Genomic DNA, 20,862 nt, shown 5'->3' on the forward strand with positions numbered 1-20,862 from the left:
CTGTGCTTAGTACTGCTAAAGTTGCACCAGTATCTCCACTGCAGTTTTGAAATGTGCACTTAACAGTATTCTTTCCCTCTTTGTTCCCATAAGTATTATTTATTTTGGTTCTTTCTGTAGAAAACCCCTTCTTTATCTGATCAGCTACACAATACATTCTATCAATACATATTTAACACATAAGAATTAAAATAGAAAGCTAATGTTTACCCATTTAAAAATTTCAGACTTGCCAGAGGTTATGACTGTGTTGCTTTCAAACTTCATTTGATTCCTCTTGTTTTCGAAATCTGCTGCAATACTGTCACCACCCTTTCTCTTATTCTACCTGTAGCTATTATGGATGTTTAGATTGCTAGCTATTGAGCAAAGATCTATTCTAAATCTAGGGAGTTTTTAGTTGGCTAGGTTTTGTAAAAGTGAGAGGGTGAAATTGTCTTAAATGATTGATTTATGAAGGTTTATTTTTTTAAATGCATTATAGTTTGTCCTAAATTTCTTCTACCTCTTCGCTGGGCAGACATCTAGCATATGAGTCCTACTGTTATGGGGTTTTAAACTGTAAATGGGTAAACAGAACTTGTAGATATTTTTGTGTATAGGATTTTGAAATACTGATCTCCTGTAAATGGGTGGGGGAGCGAGTAGGAGACATTGAAATTTCTTGAGTATTAAAACTTCACCCAACATACCAAATTGTGTGTGTAGATGTGATATTTTGAAGCAAAGCATGTGCTTGCTAATATGCAAACAGTTTTAATTACATAGCTTTGCTTGTAACTATTAATAGTAGTCAATTTTTTACATGTTCTGTCATTGTTTAAAAAAAAAAAAAGATACTATGGAGCAGGAGATTTACTGAAAATATTTATTCCCTCGAAGAGTTCGCAAACTTCACCTAGTTTTTATAAAAGAAGAGTATTCAATCTGTTCTTGAAAGCTAGCAGGTTTTGGCTGGTAGATTAATTAGATGTTAAGGCTTCTGATTACATGTATAACAAAGTAAATCTTCATTTTTGTGGAATATACTAAAATGTAGTTTGCAACGAATGAATTCTTCAACTATGATTTCTGAAGAGAAGTACCGATATCTTAGAATGAGTACTGAAAAGTTTATTCACCTTTTTGCTGTTTAAACATATTGGTAAAAATACAATGTCTTTTTAAAACTAATACCATTCTTTCCTTGATTTGTGAGCAGACTTTAAATTCATTGCTGCTCCCTCTTTGTTTTAGGAATGGTAATTGTAGGTCAGGACAGCTCATCAGGACTTAGGTTATGTAACTCTTTTCTGAATAAAAATGTTAGTTCTGGTTCATTTATGTTCATAGGTATCATGAGCTAAAACATTTAGGCATCTGTTCTTCAGAAGGCTTGTAGGTACAGATTGAGGCCCCAAGCTTAATGGTCCAGAAATAATGTCTCGCTGTTAGTAGTGAATGTATGTATATTTAAGACGGTCATTAACAGTGGTGCTGTGGAAAAGCACACTTAGTTGTGTTAGCTATATTTGCAAATAGCTACTGTAGTATAAAAAGAAGGAAAAAACCTGCATCTGAGGACTTTTTTTTTTTTTTCCTGAAGACACCCATTCTCCTGTAAATGTTTCATTTGCAGACCCTTTCATATAAAGCACTTAAAAGAATAATGATTATTTCAGATTTCAGGAAATTGCTGTGTGTTCCCTGGCCCACATATCCTAATCCCCCTGCTCCATCTCTTCCTTGTCCTGCTTGTTCGTATAAGCATGAACAGAAAGCAAGGTGGCCCAATGAGTTCCACGTGGGGTATGGTAGCCATTTCCCAGGGTGTGACTAACTACATTTTTGTTACAGCCTTCGTTCTTTGAATGCTTTTTATATGAGGCGCCCCCGAAGTTATGTGTGGCTACTGCAGCATTTCTGTTCCTGTGCTATCAGCAGGGCAGGCACTTAGGCACCACCGGCTGGTGTAGTACACGTGTATGCACCAGGTCCTTTGTTACTGTCAGCTAGGATAAACACATTCTCTACTATTTTGATGGTCACCAGCATGTGTTCTGACCTATCTATTCAACACTCATGCAGGTATTGGCATTTGTGAAATGTCTGTTAGAGAATCACAGAATGGTGGAAGTGGCTTCTGTAGGTTTTCTAACATCCCTTCTCAAGCAGGGTCACCTAGGACAGGTTGTCTAGATTGCTGTTAGGTTTAGTGCCTACGACCTCCTCTCACTGTGCTTCAGAACCTGTCTTCTCCTTTGGGGAGCCATCTCTCCAGATAGCTTGGGCAGGTTTACTGTCTGGGGAAGTGGTATTTTTGGACTCATTTTCCCCACTCTCCAAGTTTTTTTTTTTTCCAGTCATTCGAAGAAGAATAGGCAGTGTGAGTTACTGGAGTTTTGTCTTCGAGAAAAAAATGTAGAGGAGCTGAGACCTTCTGGGTACAAATCACCTTTTTTTTTTTTTGAAGTTCAGTAAGGGAAGGCATGTTGTCTTCAACAAGGACAAGTTCTGTATGGCAGATCAGCTATAACTTCATATACATTGAAAGCCACAAAATGATCCAGTCAGCACTTTAATGCCCATTACATCCTCTAAGTTGTCTGTTTGATATATTTGGAAAACAGAGTTCTTGACCATTGATGATTTCATGAGATAATACTGCAGTTAGTGTTGAATATTAAATCATCTAATATATTTGAGTCATATAATAGTATATTTGAATACCAAGTAATATAATATTGGTTGTAAACCAGTGTTGAGTACCAAATAATTTTTGTGATAAAATCTGTTCCTAATCTTTCTATAGCTCTTTTGCTTTCCTGAGGTGACTAGTATTAGTCAGTAGTTCAGCTTTTTCAGATGGGACTTTTTGTTGCTATACCATTGTTGCTACAGTAAGAAGATTTTTGTAATAATTTATTATGGTACTGTTTGTGTTGCTTCTCAATAAGATGTTTCTTCTAAAAATAAAAAACTGGAAGCCATATTTGGGACATGGTGATCACAGACTAAAGTAAGAACAACTGGCACTTAGCAGTGTGGGGACTAAGTACACTTCTTGTTATTGACTCTTGCCTCTTTTCCAGATAAATTATACTTACAGATGAACTCCATAGTCTTGCAGTGCAAGATGACCAGCTTCCTTGGCAGTCAGTACCTTTTAATGATAACCACCTTTTATTTTCTCCAGGGACTCTTCTCTTTGCAGGTTCTACTTCAAAATGCTAATGCACATCAAAGTGTAAAATATGGAAGTAATAAATAGCATTCTTGCACGGAAGGTTAGGTTATCCTTACCTTTCATCTAGGGTCAACGTTATTTAGAAAAGTGAGTATTCAAGTTCTTTCCAGTTTTTGACTGGATTGCTCTGAAATGCAGGTTAATTTGTATGTATATTTTGTAAGTACAATGTGAGAAGGAATTAATTACTAAACCAGTGTCAAACTGTAATGTGACAGCTGCATGGTACTAAATACCATCACCTGAAGTAAACTGTCCATCAGCTTTTTTTCTTCCTACCTTGCTGGTGGTTGCAGAATCCAAGAGAAAATACAAAGACTGACATGCTGGAAAACAAACCATCTGGATTTGCTCTGTAGAAAATTTTACTCCAGTTCATGCCTATGAACAGAAGTAATGAATTAGAAAACTTTGTCACATGGCCAAATCACTTGAACTAGCATCAAATCTTGAAACTTGCTGACAGATTTCCCCCAGAAAGCAAGGGGATCCTCACATCATTTGTATCTGAGGCTCAGCTGGTAATCTGAATGTCTCTCTAGGCAGCTTTAGACAAATTTAAAATCAAAACCTTAATTACTGAGAATATTATGATTAGAGCCTGGAGGTACTTGAAGATGATTATTGAGGAGGGGAGAGGGGTTGCAGGCATTCATCAAAAGCTAATGAATATGTGACTTTATTAGGACCAAGACATTTTTTGCTTAGTCTGAATGCACTTCTCATTTGGTAGTGAGGAAAACTAGCTATTTTCAGACCAATCAAAGAATACTGCTTTAAAAAAGGGAAGACTGTCTGATGATGGATGAACAAAACATTGTTTTTTGTCATTTCCCTTGTCTTACATGAATTCTCTAAAACATTGACACACCCATAGGGAGTCACATCTCTGATCTTGAACACATTGACTGCCATTGTCTCACTTAGAGGGATGTGAAGCTTTATGGCATCAGGCTGCTGGCTTCTGGCAGTCTTGCTCAACTACATTGTTTTTTCCTATTTCTTTTTGCCAAGAATCTTCTCTAGAACAATGTGTGAGGAGGGGGCATCATTTGTTTTTACTTTACGTGGAAGCATCTCATTATGATATGCAGAACTTTTTTTCTCATAATTGGTTATTTGAAAGAGAAAGGCACACAGCTATGCAGTTCTAAATTTGAACAACTCTGCCTTCATCCACTGCAACAGCTTCAAATCTGTTGGACCTTGCTACATATTAGATCGTTTGAATTGGTTTGTGATTCCTGACCTACAGCTTCCTCGTTCCTACATGACTTTTCACCTCACAAGCAGAAATTACTTAAGGTTTCATGAAAGTCAGGCTCTCCATTACTAGCTGTCTTGACCTTTGGCTGGTACAGAGTTATCACAGTAAACAGATAATTCCATTTATTTGGACTCTCCAGTGTGGTATGGTTTTTTTTATAGTAAGGCTAAAAAGGAATTAAAAAGTTATCCTTGGTACCTATGCAAAGCCTGAGGAAAAGGTTAGAGTGGAAAGATTTAACTGTCTTGTGATCAGGATATTTTACTATGTCTATATGCTGTATAGAATTGAAATATTATATATTTGTAATATTTTAATACCTTTTAGTCTCTGAAAGGCTGTCAGATATGCTTTGATTTCGAGTGGAAAGTCTTAACAAATATTCAGTTTAGCTTATAAAGTAGAGTTACCGACATTAAATAATATGCACCCGGTAGTGCATCTTGTTAAACAAGCCCTATTATTGCTACCCTAATTACAGAATGCTCAACATTCACATTCGGTGAAAAGTACTATGTGTGAACAAATAACAAAGCTATGGTGCTGAAACATATGTTGAAACAGAATATATTTAGCATATGGTAGCAAATGGTAAAGTTGTTCTTTGTTTCAGAATGAAGGAGTTGACCAGCCATCATTATTCTTGTCTTCTGGGAATAAATTGCATGGCTCAGGCCTGTTACCTCTTCAGTCTCCCTCTACACACAAGCATGCTGCTTCTGTTTGACAATTTGATATATCTGTTTTGAGAAATCATGACCACAGTTTGGAATAGCAATTTAAAATTACTTCTGTAACTAGCTGAAAAGGCAGGGTTTGAATATTTGTTAGTAACATTAGGAATAACAGGAAAAAAAAAAAAGTTTTAAGTCATTGGGGATGTCGGCATGTTAAAGTGAAAAGCAACTACATAGAAATAATACATCACCAGACTGACTGTCCTCTTAACTAACACACACACACACACACACACACACACACACGCACGCACACATATGTCCCTTTCTGACAATGCCCATGGGGTTTCTGGAGGTGAGATGCTTATTTCTACATGTAGAACTATAACTATCAGTATCCCTTGTTCAATAACCATCATTAAGCATACTATTTGTTAAAATGAATTGACTTTTACTTACCAGAAACTTGCTGGCTGAGGTAGTGTGGAGTGGTGGTTCAGCATGTTGGATCTCATGGATGATGTTTTGTTAACTTCCGTTGCACATGAAAGCTGCAACTTGTCTGTTTGAGAGGCTGCCAAACGGATGGTTACGTCCACTGGTAACTGCTGTCAGCTTCTGTGACTACTCATTAAAAGTCATTTTATGAGCAGGCCGCTCAGCTGAGATTGAGCTATTACCTGTATGGCATGTTCCTGTATCTACTGCATTCAGGTTATAAACTTGTAATAGAGAATTACTTAAGACATTCAGAATGCAGTATTTAAGGAACAATTAAGTTCATTGTCTAGCATCTTCTACAGTTACATTTCCACTAAACACAATTTCTCATAAGTATGCGTGCCTGCATTGAGTTTGATTTCTCAAACTGATCCATCAAACTCGGGAGGCTTTCTTCATACTTGTTTTTTAATCACTGTAGTAATTGGCCTTTTATTCTTAAACTAACTTCAAACAAAAAAGTCGTATTCATATAAAGGTACTGCAGAACTTAGGTATTTAGCATATCATAACTGCCATCTTTATATACAGTGCAGAATGTACCTTATTAAGCTGTATGAGGATTCAGATGTAGCTGTGTGGTGAAGAAAAATCCTCTAGGTTAGAATCCAAGCACATTTAAGAATATACTTGGTGGCTGATATCACTTTTCCTTCTTAGAGGACTCATTGTAAAACATAAGATGTAATGCAGATAATTTTGGCTCCTTGTAAGGTAGTATTTTTTCAGTAGTGAGTACTTAAAGATAGGTTTTTCTGATTTTAAAATCTTTATTGCATTTGTAACCACTTATTTTGAATGCAGGAGGTTAAAAAGCTGGATATTGTTGTTGCTGTTGTTAATAATAATTTATTATTATTATTATTATTATTATTATTATTATTAATATTAATATTCCTGGTATTCTGGGAGCAGTGACCCTCTGAAGAGATTAAGAATTTACACTATTAGCTAACAGTGGGGGGAAAAAAAAAAAAAAAAAAAGAAAAATTCCTCGTGGTAAGTTACTGGTTAAATTACATAACTAAATGCTAAAGGCTGTCTATTAGAAACTGTACTTCAGGAAATCCAAAAGGCAGCAGTGTGGAAGGTAACAGATGTTATTTCTTGAATTACCTCTGACGGAAAGCTTTTAAGCCTGTTTATGGGGGTTTTGTAGTCCAGAGTCTCTAGAGTATCATCGTTGCAATCTTACCTGCATACATCTTTTCTTTAAGTAAAAAATGGTCAGTTCACACTGACAGTAGTGAAGAATACAGCATAGGCACAATTAGCTTAGTTATGTATGGGTCTGTGAAGTTTACAAGGGAATGTTTTCCTGAACATTTATATAAGATTTGACAAATACTTCTTATTTGGAGTAATTTATTGCAAAAGGCTTTTCACTTAATGGTCTGAGGAATGCTCTTTCAAGAGCAGAATGATTTTATTTTGAAGAACAGAAAACTTTAGGTGCCTTAGGGCCTTAAGAATTACTGCAAAGCAATATTAGTCTCTCAAAAAATATTACTGAGATGTGTCCGATGCAATGCATCTTTTAGATAGATTTATTTAATACGTACTTTTGCTTTTTATTGGCTACATACTCTATGTGTCCAGTATAGATTTGGTATATTTCTGCATGTGCTCAACACAAAATTGCAGCTTTGAGCAGATTTTTACGCTATTAAGACGCCTTTTCTTATGTAACGTGAAAAGTAGCTGAACCCTTTGACTCTGATTAGCTTTAATATCAAAACGTGATTATATGTCACTTTGCTCTGACAGCACTTAAATTGGTAAATAGTTAACTGGTTATGGAAATAACTAATTTAATGGCATCAAGGAAGTATTTTGTTAAAGACACTGGAAACTGTAGACTGAAGGAGTATAATCAAAGCCATGCTGGTAGAAGCCAACTTAAACTATACTTTACTTTCTGTGTGTTTTTCTGTCACTTTCCTGTGAGTATGATCAAGAGGCAAGAGTATCTAGATTATCTTGAAAAGTAGCATGAAGTGTAGTGGAAAAAGTATATCAAGGGAATCTTGAAGCATTTTTATAAATTGGAATTCTGTCTGTTGAACAGTAAATGACTCATCTTAATCTGCACCATGGTAGAAACTGTCTGTCTGCAAAATTACTCCTAAGCTTTTGTTAGGTGGGAAGCACCGAGGGTGTTAATCATGTTATAAAAAGTTGAGAAGGCTACATACAGCTCACAGCTGTTTGAATCTGGCATTTGAATAGAAGTTTTGAAAGGCTTGGGGGCAATTCTTACTGAGTTGTTTTGAGGTATTGACAAAATTGTCTGCAAACATCTATCTACATTTTACTTTGTCTAGCAAAGTAGTGAAATAAGTGAATAGTTTAAATAAGGAAAATCTACTGTAACCTGAAAGTTTTTCCACACTTATTCAGCAGAAAAAGATGAAACAAGTTACTGAACCAGGTGAGACTTTTTTTTAACATGGTGTGGGTGTTCTTACGTCCAGTTATGATTTCTTAAAATTTTAATCTTCTCTTGCTGGAGTAGTAGTGGTGAAGCGTTATCTAATATTAAAATGAGGGAATTGATTCTTTATGAGATTCCACAAATGATAGATTCAGTGATATTTCCGCATCTTCATGATATGCTTTGAAGGACAACTAGTGGTTTTGCAGATGTTACCGCTGTTCTTATTTATCAGCACCACTAAACTGGATTCTAGATTTTTCAAGGCTGTAACCTTAATCTCTTGGGATGCCCTTCAGTGGATGATTTTGTGTTTGGCTTCTTTGGAACTTTTTAAAGAATTAATGTTGTGCTATTATAAGCTTGCTTACCAGAAATAATTTGTATTCGGGATTGCATTTTGAGTGTGTTTGCTGAGTATCGTGAAACTGTTCTTGGATTTCTGTGTGGGAAAGACCATACTTAGTTTGAGGCTCACACGAATTTCCCCATCCTACCCGAAGATTGCACCTGCTGAATGGAGGTATGGGGGCGGCACCTGTTGATCCAGGAAGGAAAGCAGCGTGCCTCTTTGTTTCCCTAGTAGGTATCGGTTTTCCATATTTTGGGGGGTGCTGCTCGCAGGTAGAATACACGTCGTTGTTTACTGTCTTGGATGTGGCTCCTTGGGGTCAGATTTAGCAATTCTATTGAGACTGATAGGAGCGAAAGAGTAAGCACAAAACAAGATACCACTATTGCTGAAACTAAATACTTAAATTACTCATGAACATTTAGAAGATAGAGATATTTGACTTTCTGCTACTTTATTGTTTTCCAGATAGAGACAAGTGATCTGTAGTGTTTACTGGATGCCTTTTCAACTTGGAAAAGTCAGCTCTGTGATAATCACAAATTGTAATTCCTCAAATGTCTGAGTGGTTTGCCATTTAAACTTGTTTTTAGGTGGTGACAGTTTTCCACTTTTCTCAGATCTGCTGGCTCTCTGTTAGCCTGTCTTACCTTGACTTGGATTAAAATAGACCTTATTAATCACAGGTTACCCTTTTGCTAGGAATGGCCTGCAGTACAGTATATTGAGCTTATGAATGAAATTCAAGTCACTGTGTAGATGTTAAGGGGTATACAGTGGGATAGTATCCTTACTGCATTATCCAGCTATAGTTGCAAGATTTTATTGTTGGTCTTTACTCTTTCCAGATATACAGAGGGATTTATTGACAGACAATTACACATTTTTATTAGCCTTTTCTGAGAATAATTACCAGCTTCTGTCTTCTAATTATTCCCATTTTTCACATTTGCTTGGGCAGTAAATGAGGAATGTTTTGATGAATGTAGGACTCACTGAAGTGCATACACACTGTGAATATATCTTAAAACGTGTTTAAAAGTAATAACTCAATTTGAAGTATGTGTTGAGGACCTGTATGAAGGGATAAAAACCTCAAATGTTTGTTAAGACCAGGTACACGAATCTGTTTTTCTGTTAAAGAAAGCTTTCTACTCTTATGTTAGCAGAACACTTAGCAGTGGCTGGTACTGAACTCATTGGGAGACTGTTTAACTTAATGGAATCTGACATTCTTTGTAAATTATCTGATTTGATTGTTAAGTGCTGCAAAGTTGATATGGAACACACACAACACGCAGTCTTCGTGCCTGCTTGGCAGATTTGTTAATGTGAGTAAATCTTGAATGTAATTTGCGTCATAAATCAATTCAGTACCATATTCTGTGAGACAACCAAAATCTTGTCCTCTAACATCAATAACCTGAAATGAAGAAAACATTAGGTGATTTTTGGATGTGGGAAGTAAAATCTGCAAAATAGGGATTTTATTCAGGGAATAGCTCATGTGTGCCTGACCGAATGGAATAACTGGCAGTTGAAGTAGCGTGAAGACTATGGCTGTAAGAAAACAACGGGAATACCTAATTCTTGGTGGCTTTCATTAGAGGATGTTATAGAATTATGCAGAAAACTTGATGAGAATGGATAGAATAAGTACAGGGAAGAGGTGTCTAGCTGGTAAAAAATGTCATTGATTTGCAACAGAATTGCTGAGAAGCACAAGGATGTTTTAATGTGGGAAGAACTAATATTTCTGTAGAATTAACATATGCATGGGAGTATAGTGCACAATCCAAAATAATTTACAGAGTAGTTATATTTTCATAGCAAGAGCTATGGGAAATTTTTTTCTCTTTGAATCTTTGTAAGATCATGGATATCTTTGTCTCTCTTAATGATTCTGTTCCTTTTGTTTTGAACTTGGTCAGTTTTTTTTGGTCTTCTCTCACGAACTTCTGCCTTATTTCCTAAGTTATGTTTATTTTCCTTGCATTGACATATGGTTCCTCTTAGTTCCTTAAGGAGATCTCCTCTGGTTGTCTGTTTTCATCTTGGTCCTCACTGACCTTCTGAATTGTCACGTGCTTTATAAATAATTCTAAAAAAATGAAGGTTAATTTCCATGGTGCTTCCTTTATCCCCTGAAAATACTGAGATGCTGTGGAAGTGCACTAAACTCAGTTTTGGTTTCTAGCAACACTTTACATATTGGCATGAAGGTAGTGAATGATATAAACAGGGGAGTTAAAACAGTTCTGCAGCTGGGGGACATGAGTAATTCAGTCAAGGAAGATAACATGAGGCATAAGACAAATCAATGACAGACTTCTCATACTACTAATTAACAATTAAAATCATTTAACATTCAGAAGACTGTCTGAAAGGGAAGAAAAAAATCCAACAGCAAAAATAACATAAAAATATTTCCCAAGGGTCAGGGCAATTGGTGAATTTGCACTGTTTACTTGCCTCGAAGTTATAGGAGTGTGAACTCTGAATGTATTAGCTTTTGCAGAGATGCAGAGGGTGCGAAGGTGTGTGGAGAGCAGATACCGAAGTTGCATGGGACCTGACTGGAGGTTTCTGTAGGTAATTGATGGATGTGGCATGAGGAATGAGTCATGGGACATGATCTGGGATGTGGCCAGTGAGTACATACAAGTGCTTTGATGTAATACTAATGTAAATTGTAAAAAAAAATTTTCTGTGGTTAGTAAGTCTGGTGTAGATGTTACTTTTTTCCCAGTCTTTCCCTACACTTCTCTGACCATATGCCAGGGTACAAGCTTGGTATGACTGTTCCCAGTGAGGATAACGTTTTGCGGAGGCAAAAAGGCAGTGGATGTTTTGGTGTTGGGTTATTAAATTATTTGGAGGTTTTTTGAAATGATGTTCTTTTAGTGTTGGTATTGTGGTGTTGGATATTTTTTTTTGTTTGTTTGTTTTAAAACTAGTGATATCAGTTTATCTTAAGAAAACTTCTTCCAGCTTGATAGTCAGGAAAATCATGCTCCAGTGTTATGAATGAAAAGCTGAAAAGATGTGTTTCTATTCTGCTGTCCTCTCTTGATATGGTCTGCGTTGTACATGTGTCATTTCCACAGTCTGGAGCTCTGGGAATAGTTTCCAAAATCCTGCCCAAAGCATGAACATGGTCTTTTAGTTCTCAGTATTTTTTCTCTTTGGCTTCTGCATTTTTCCATGTCAAAATGCCTGTTCTTTTTCTATCTGTAGGATCTTAAAACTCTGGACGACAGATCCTGAGATTTGGGCATAGGTAAACTTTTTTTTTCCCTTAGTGTGATCATGTACCTTAGTTTATTGGTGCAGAATGTTTTTGCTGTGGTGATGCTTGGAAGTGTAAGGAAAGAAGTGCTGACAGCACCTGGTCCGTTCTGTGGGAAAGTTGCAGTTCACTTCAGCAATTAGATGTATGTCTTGAATAAGGAAGAAGCAGGATTTTGAAAGATGGGACCCCTAGCACATTAATGCCAACTCTGGCACTGCTCTGTACAGTTTGGAGTATTTTTTAAAATGAATACCTGGATAGTTTAATCTTGCTTGTGTACAGAAATGATTAATGCTTCCCTGGCAATCAGATGTTGCTAAAGGATTGGAATGCCAAACCCCATTTAGCTGACTGTCTGAATCCATCTGAAGTATCTGACTGATTTTGTTGATCCACATGGTGAAATTATTTGGGCGCCAATTAAAATGCAGTACTACTGATTTCAAATGCCCACATATTTACAAGCATATGTATTCAAGAAAATTCAATTTATAGCTTGCTAGGGGTCTTGTAGGGCATTTGTTTTAACTAGCTTGCTGAACTGACAAAACATACTGTAATATGTAATTTGAAAAACTAAAAGCTAGTGGCTGTCAAAGAAATCTAAGATTTAGAATGAAATTTTACAGAGAAAAGTATCAATTGTTTTGTGCTGATAGCATATGTTGTATTTCTTCTCCATCTATTGAGTAAGTGACCTTCAAATGACCAAGAAGTCTTTGAGGTGGCTGTGAAACAATCTTTTATGTTTCGAGTTGACAACCCTGGAATTGAATGATCACCTAAATTTTAACTGACAAAAAGACCTAGAATTTAAATCTATTAACTCACACTGAGTCATAACAGCATTAATCAAAAAAGGTCTTAAAGTAAACTGTGTTGCAAGCCAAAATAAGTGATAAATTTTATAGTCATTAATGTGGTTTGAAATACAGAAGCTAATCTGGAAATTAGTCAATATGTGGTTAGGAAACAAGGCTGCTGCAAATGCCAAAATTGGGGTTTGCAGCCTGACTAGTGGAATTTTTCAGTATCCAGCCTTTTAAACAATAAGTTCAACTTGGCTTGAAATGCATCTTTTTGGAATAGTTAATTTGGTAATACAATAAAACTTCCCTTTAAAAAACAAAACATCACTTCTTTGTTTCTCAGAAGAATCAGTTTGAATTTGCCGTGTCTTCTATATGCACGTGAAAAAACAAACATTTTGAAGAGAAAAAACACATTTCATATTGATTATGTGTTTCAGCTCTCTTAAGGAAGTCTAATTTTATTTGGTTACTGCAGGCTTCAGAACTATTATTTACAGTCTAATTGAATGAGTGTTTCATGACTTACAGAATAATCTACCAGGTAGAATAAAGTGCAGTGGTTTAAAATGAATCATATTTGGTCTGTTACTTATTTTCCTATTAAACCCACTTTGCGATTAGCTAGTTTTGCCAGTTGGCGTATTAAGTATAGTAAATTTGACTAGATAATGCGGTACCACTGGCAAGATAGAGAAACTGGCAAGAATCTGGCTTTTTGAGTGTGTTTCTCAGATCCTGGCCTTTCACAGTAGCAGATATGGGATTTTTCCAGTGTCTTCCTTGGAGAATCCCATGATAGATGAGGGAGTGTTTACAGGGGCACCACTGGCAAGGAATATTTGGGTTCCTGTGTCAGCAGTACAGTTCTTTATGTTGAGCTGTATTGGGCAGGGGTTCCAGCTCCTCAAGCAGTTGTTTGTTGTGACCCTTGGGGAAGAAGCAACAGAAGGGATATAAACATTGCATGGGCAACAACAGAAAGCTCACAAGCAATGAGTTTTGCCATACTGACTGGTTCAGTAATGCTTCTTTATTGCAAGAGGAAGGAAGGAGAAAATCAAGTTTAACATTTAAAGGAAAGGAATTAAGCAAATTTGAAGACCCTCAAAATGTCAACTAATTTGTCACATATATTCTCGTGTTAACTCACAAATGTCAGTTATTGTAAAAAGTCTTTCCAGCTTTTCCTTGCATCTGAGTTTCCAGAACATTTCAGGGCCTACAGCTGGGCTTCCGTGTTTAGCTGATTTTTTTTCAGGTTTTTAAACAAACTTCTGAGTCAGGCATTTCATGTAATTTTTCCTGCTCTCCTGACCTTGAAAAAGGATCTGTGCTCCTGCGAGGGGCATCTTGAAGGGTGGCTGACAATCATGGAATCAACTAGGAAAGCTTTTTATTTACTTCAGTTACCTGGCTTCAAAGCTAAGCCTTAGGAAAGAGCTGCTTCAGCTTACTTTGTTAGTGTACATTTCCTCACAGCTGAGACACTGAAAACACAGGCTTGCTTCTAGGGATCTTTTTTTTCCCCTCCTTGTAGCTTGGAGGTGATTTTGTAATCATTTAGAGAAACAACTGACCAACCCCTGCCCTCATCCCATTTTGTTCTTGCTTCGTCAGAGTCTTGTGAGAGCCAGCTTTCAAACTGTTAATGGCACACCCTGGTTGTGGCTAACAGTATTTTATAGGCTAGCCCATCCAGTATTCCAGTAGGTCTGCTTTTCTGGGCTCTTCAGAGCTGCTGCCAAATATCCCTTCCCACCATTTTAACCTGTGAGCATTGGACCTCTGAAACTGTGGGCTCCTTCGAGAGCCCTCATGACATGTGTCACAAAGAATCAAGCTTAGATATGTGATCTAGGTGCATTAAATTGTACGTCTGCACTTCTAATAGAGCATATCTTAGGGACCTCAAAAAAAGAGGGGGATCAAAACATTTATTCTTGCCAAAATTACACTAACCACATTATTTGAGTGGTCTTCTTTATATGAATGTATTTTCAATACACAATGAAAAAAAATATGGATATTCCATAATTCTGCATTTTTAGCTGTAAAATATATTACCAACGCAGTATCATTAGGTATACAAATTAGTGAGTTTTTGTTAATTTGAAGATGCAGTGAGCTTAGGTATTGATCATAACAGTAGTGGGAGAAGTGCCAAAAGAATATGATACTTAGTTCCATCTTAGTTAACCACTGTCTTGTATATATTAAATTAATGGTAAGATCGTTTTCATTCCCTGGTGAGCCATATTCTGGGTAATGTGCACTCTAATATTTGCTTCTAAAACCCTGATAAATGCAATCTGTTGGAATGTTTTTAAGACAATAGCTATTTAATGAATAGCTTGTGTGTACAGGAGAAAAGAATAAGCTTGATTGCTTACAATCTGACGTTCAAAAAAGCATTTTATTTGATCTCTCGTATTTGCATATCTAATTGCTGTGTAATCAAAACCATGTGAACTGTAGCTACTTGAAACCAAAAAATGAAAGGCAATCATCTTTACAGGGGGAAATATCCCACTCATATGCAAGCCTGTCTGAATATCAGAATTATATTCTTCTTGTGTTTAATTATAGGTGTCCGACTGAGCAGTAAATTTATGCCTGTGTATTAAAGGAGTGAATGTGACCCTGAAACATCAGCTTTCCTTTGTTGAAGCAAAGCATTGGCATTGAGAGAACTTAACAGTGTTGTGTATTTTGGTGATAAGGGATTGTGCCAAAATAGCTGTTAATTACCTGCTTTGTTTGATATGGAAAGTAGTGGTTCCGCACTTTTCTTCCCACCAGTGACAGTACTCAATTAAAACTTGTATTAAACAGTGATAATGCTCTCGTTTATCTGGTGGAGAAGACGTGAGGTGAAGAAAATTAGCAGAAGTTTTTCAGCTGTTTGGAGGTGGCTTGTTTTTTTCCCCATGAACCTAGTGACAGTAAAGAAAACTGAGTTTTGTATTTTTGTTGTGAGGCTGTTTGGTAGGTTTCAGTGGTTTTAATTTTTTAATTTTTTATTTTGAAATATTTAATTTTACTAATATGCCCATAGTAGAAGTTAGGAAAAAAAAAATCCTTAAAAATCCTTAAATGTAATGTGGAAGTTATATATTTCAAAGATGCTTGCACTGTCCTGTCCCATGTCATTCCTCTGTGTGAAGTGTCTGTTGTCATGGGTCCTTGTTGCACTGTTTTTTGAAACTGTACTGCATTGCTTACCTGTCAGAAGGAGTGTTTCTGGTTTGTTTGGTTTTTGTTAGTTTTTAATAAAATTTATTGCCTGAACTTTTCTATTCTGAGTAGTTCAAGCATGGTTTCTAACATAGTTGGTTTTTTTGGCTTCTGTTAATATAGGCTTTTTTATAAAGAAACATCCTCAGACCTGATTTTGCAAGGTTTTATAATTAGCTTTTCCTCTTACTTTAAGTATGTGGAAAAAACTGAATGCAGTATTGCGTTTGGGAACCCTTCAGATTCTTTAAGTGGCAGCTGTTTTTTGTGTATCTAAACAGAAATAACAAGGGAGGAGTAAGGCAAGAAAGTTAATGTAGAAGAAAGACGTGGTAATCTGTATGGATCTTTGTTTCCTTCATGTAGCAATGCTGAAGAATATTCTAAAATTGAAAGTGTACAAATAACTTCAGTGGACAATAAGAAAGGTTATAGAATTGTTACAATAACACTAAAATGCTTTTATTTCATTCATCCAAAGAAATTAAGGAATGACGTGGTTACTTTACTTAAGAAGTCAGGAACGCCTGTTCAGCAAGCTTAAACAGCTCTATTCTGGAGTGAAACCTGAATGTTTGATGCCAGACTAATCTGGCAAAAAATGTGGAACAGTGAGTGAAAGAGAGTAGTTACTGTAACAGCTTTAAAGCATGTAAATGAAATTCTTTTGAAGATCTCTGTGGATATGGCAATGCATGGGAATTCAACTAGAACTTCAGAGCTTCAGCTGTTATGTGAGTAGAGGTCACATTTGGAAAGAATGATTGGTTGCCTGCAATAATTAGACACAATTAATAAGGTTTGTACAGAAGGCATATTGTACATACTGAATGGTTAGCAGTAATGACTAGTCTTAGATACAAACTTAGAATTAAATAACAAAAAAATCATTGCAGATAGAACAGTACCTTAAAAGGCTTTGTAAAGGTGTGGAAAACTTGAGAGGTTTTGTTGAAAACCTAAACAGTCTCATTGTTAAAGAGCAGAAAGCTAGCTTCTATTTGCTAGTGGAACTTTGAAATCTCATAGGCTGCAAGCAAATTGCAGTGAAAAGTCAGGTTTAAAAAAAAAAAAAAAGTTTTGTGTGAATTTATCATGGTTTACAGAAAGAAAACTGTAGAAAACCTTGCTTAGATGAGATCTCATAAATGACATGTTTTTGAAGTAGTCTGCTTTTCTGTTGAAGTAAATGTTTTTCTGGACATATTAAGTGATAAATTTCATGAAATTATTTATTTGCATATAATTAGCAATAAATTTTCACGACTGATTACATTTTTTTAGATTATTCACAAAGTCAGTAAATGTAAATTTGTTACTACTCACCACACAATTCCATTTTCATGCAAAGTAAACAAGATAAGCATTATATAAAAGTTTGATAGGGTGTTTTATGAACTGGCATTTTGGAGTGGAGTGATCTCTGTCAATTTCTTTAACTGTTTTTCCAATTTTCTTTCTTCCGCACTGTAAAAAAAAAAAAAAAAAAGTGGAGTTTTAATTTCGTTTCGCTTTATAAGAAAGTGTTGCAACCCACACACTCTAGTTGTGGATAGTTTTTTCTAACATCAAAGCTAGTTTGTTGAGGCTTCCTTAAAAACTTTCATGTATTCAGTATGAAGTCCCAACTTCAGGTAAAGTTGAGGACGAAGTTCTTCCAGAATGAATAGTTTTAAATTGACATATTGTACTTTTTGTTCTCTGTAAAGCAAAGATAATGAGCCTATTAGATTTTTCTGGTTAAATTAAATCGAGCTGATTACATTTCATTGACTTTAGTCCCTTGAAAATAATTTACTAACTTTTTTTGAGCATTTTCCTTATGCATTTGAGTTAGATTTTTGAGGAACTATTTCATGGGTTTTCTTTTGGAGAAACCTCTTATTTCAGTCTTAAAAAAAAGTGGTAGTCAGTTTTAAATAGGTATTGATCTGCTGTATTGTTACATAATTTCTACATGCAGATCTTTTTGCAGAGAGGAAAATATCGGTGTTGAAATTATTTTTAGTGTTAAACTGTGGAAAAATAAAGGAACTTTTTCTCCTTTAGTGATTGCCATTCCTAGACTCTTTTTATGTTCTTTACAATCCTTCTAGGAGTTGCAGTCACTCTTGGGTGGAATTTCAGTATATTTGATTGTGGCCTAGAGTGAGGTTCCTAAGTGCAAGACTGAATGGAAAATCTCTTCCAGTCTAACTTTATTTTTTTATTTGAAAAATGCCAGCTGGAAGGAACAAATTGGGTAATGTTTTGTACTCACCTGATCAACATTTTTTTCTGAATTTCATTTTTGTACAAAAAATGTTGGTTTAAGTCAAACAGTTGTTCAAGTAGCAAAAGCTCACTATCTCAGTAACCTTTGGAAAAAAAATCCTCAAATTTCTTCTACCAAGGAGCTTTACGACTTGAAAAGTCTACAAGCTGTGAGTTGACTTCCAGCTCTCCAGATAGTCCTTCAAAAAAGTACTGATTGTTAAGCATCTGATGACAGAGTTTACATACCACGTGAGAAAAATTCAGGCCCCTTATTTCCCCCCATAATCTGAGCTGATGGTACTTGTCATCTGAAAAGTGTATACACCTGCTAAACATGCTTTTTTCTCTCTTATGAAAACAGTACTGCTGAAAGTGTCATAAAACTTGTTTTTATTTTGGATGTACACAATGAATCATAGTTTGCAGCAGACTTAGATCCTGTCTATGTAGAATCAGCAACTAAAAAACTGAGAATGTAAACAATATATTATTTATTGTTGGGACCTATAGAGCATGTTTCACATTCATACCTTTTAGCTTTATAACAATGTACTTGCATGCATCTGGTATTTGAAGTATACTCTGCTGAGGTAATTCTGAGCACAACAACGTACGATTTTAAAGTAGATAGTGGTGATATTTATGTTCCTTATCCCCTCTCTCACTTTTCTTAGCCAGATGATTGAGAATGTGATTCTCTAAGGGGTAAAAAAAAAAAAAAAAAAAAAATCAAGATTTACTGTGAAAGAAAGTAAGGATAACTTGCCATTTTGCCCTTGGAATGTCTGTGCCTCAAAGCTAAGAATTTTTTTTAATAAGATTTTGAGTGATTCAAAATTCTCTTCAAGAAAATGTCAAGAATCCATCTAGAAACAAACTTTAATTCCGTATATTAGCAGAGTCAAGTTATGATGACCTTGGATACGCTCTAAACCAATTTATAATGATTACTGTCAGAGCAGTTCTTTTTCTGTTGAAAAGTAATGGCTTATGATATATTGGAGGCCAGATTAGATCATCCTGATGATTCCTTCTGGTCATAGTCTCTGAAATTGAAAAAAAATTACTTGGAGTTAAGCTTGAGTATTAAAAGAGGGATAACAGTAAGATATATTGAATAAAATTACAATATAGTAAAATGAAACATTTAATTTATCAAAGTTTTATATAAATCACAAAAACTTCCAAGGCCAACGGTATCCTGTCCTGTATCAAAAATAGCGTGGTCAGCAGGACAAGGGAAGTGATCCTTCCCCTATACTCTGCATTGGTGAGGCCACACCTGGACTATTGTGTTCAGTTCTGGGCCCCTCAGTTCAGGAAAGACATTGAAGTGCTGGAGCGGGTCCAGAGAAGAGCAACATGACTGGTGAAGGGATTTGAGCATAAGACCTATGGGGAGAGGCTGAGGGAGCTGGGGTTGTTTAGTCTGAAGAAGAGGAGGCTCAGAGGTGACCTCATCACTCTCTATAACTACCTGAAGGGAAGTTATAGCCAGGTGGGGATTGGTCTCTTCTCCCAGGCAGTCAGCAATAGGACAAGGGGGCATGGGCTTAAACTCCGCCAGGGGAAATTTAGGCTGGATATTAGAAAAAAATTCTTTACAGAGAGAGTGGTCAGGCATTGGAACGGCCTGCCCAGGGAGGTGGTGGACTCGCGTCCCTGGAGGTTTTTAAACTGAGATTGGACATGGCACTTAATGCCATGATCTAATAAACGGACTAGAGTTGGACCAAGGGTTGAACCTCGATGATCTCTGAGGTCTTTTCCAACCCAGTTGATTCTGTGATTCCATTCTTCATATATATATATATATATAATGTGAATACTACTAAAGCATGTAACAATTTTACACTAAGGTTGAATTTATGGAGTTTTTCCATTTGTGCATTATGGACTTTATACATACATTTTGTGTATGCTACAATGAAAATAGTTTATCGATAAGAATCAAGCTAAAATTTTGGGGTTCTAATATGGTTTGCCTACATGTAATCTTAGATAACTCAATGTTAATTGAGTATCTTTTTTAAAATGTTCTGTTGCTTTGCTCCTACTGTGAATGGGGCACTTCTATAGTAGCCAATGCCTTGTTAATCCAGAATTCAAGAAGAGTGTTCAGCAACAAGTTTTGATGATTTTGGGTACTGGGCTTTTGTTGTGCGTCTTGTTACTGACATTACCTTAGCTAAGAAAAACTTCTTAAACAGGCTTAGGATGACTTCTGGAGGTTTCGTTTGTTTGTTTTAAGAAAAAGGAGTATGTTGACTTGTGCAAAAAATTTGAGACTGTCTTTGAGGATTTTTAAAGAGAACAGAGGAAGTGGAGCATGACTGCACTAATGGCACCAGGAAATGAAATTCTGCAGCAGGTTTGAGATGAACAAGATCAGGCCTGAGAGATCAGAAGAAAAGTAAGAATAAGGTGTTAAGTCTCCACAGAATAGTGACAACTATAACAGAAGGCATTTTTTCCCCCAAACGTATTCATAAATGCTGATTTATCGGTGATTTTTACAGATATATTTTCTGTTTTTATAAACAGTTTCTTGTTATCTGCAGCTACGAAGAGTAATACGTATCAAAGGTAGATATTTTACCACTACTTTGAATTCCAGTCTGTTTACTCTGCCTTCATACCAGCAGTTACAGTTGTTATGGTGTTAAGACCTATGTAGTTACTTGGAGGTGGGGATGAATATTAGGATGTACAGAAGTTGCAGAATGCATGGATTTCAGTATCACGGGATGGCTTGGCTTACAGGTCTGTGTATGGTTGTCTACACACCGCAAAAAAAAAAAAAGCCTTTTC

General features: G+C 36.1%; 1 protein-coding gene across 7 annotated transcripts in view; it reads left to right on the forward strand.

The window, feature by feature from the left end:
• The window catches only part of QKI (QKI, KH domain containing RNA binding), a 156,710-nt gene that overhangs the window by 61,292 nt on the left and 74,556 nt on the right, over window positions 1–20,862 (forward strand). The gene's annotated exons all lie outside the window — the stretch shown is intronic.

This window comes from Nesoenas mayeri (assembly GCF_963082525.1).
Source record: "Nesoenas mayeri genome assembly, chromosome: 3".
Lineage (NCBI taxonomy): Eukaryota > Metazoa > Chordata > Aves > Columbiformes > Columbidae > Nesoenas > Nesoenas mayeri.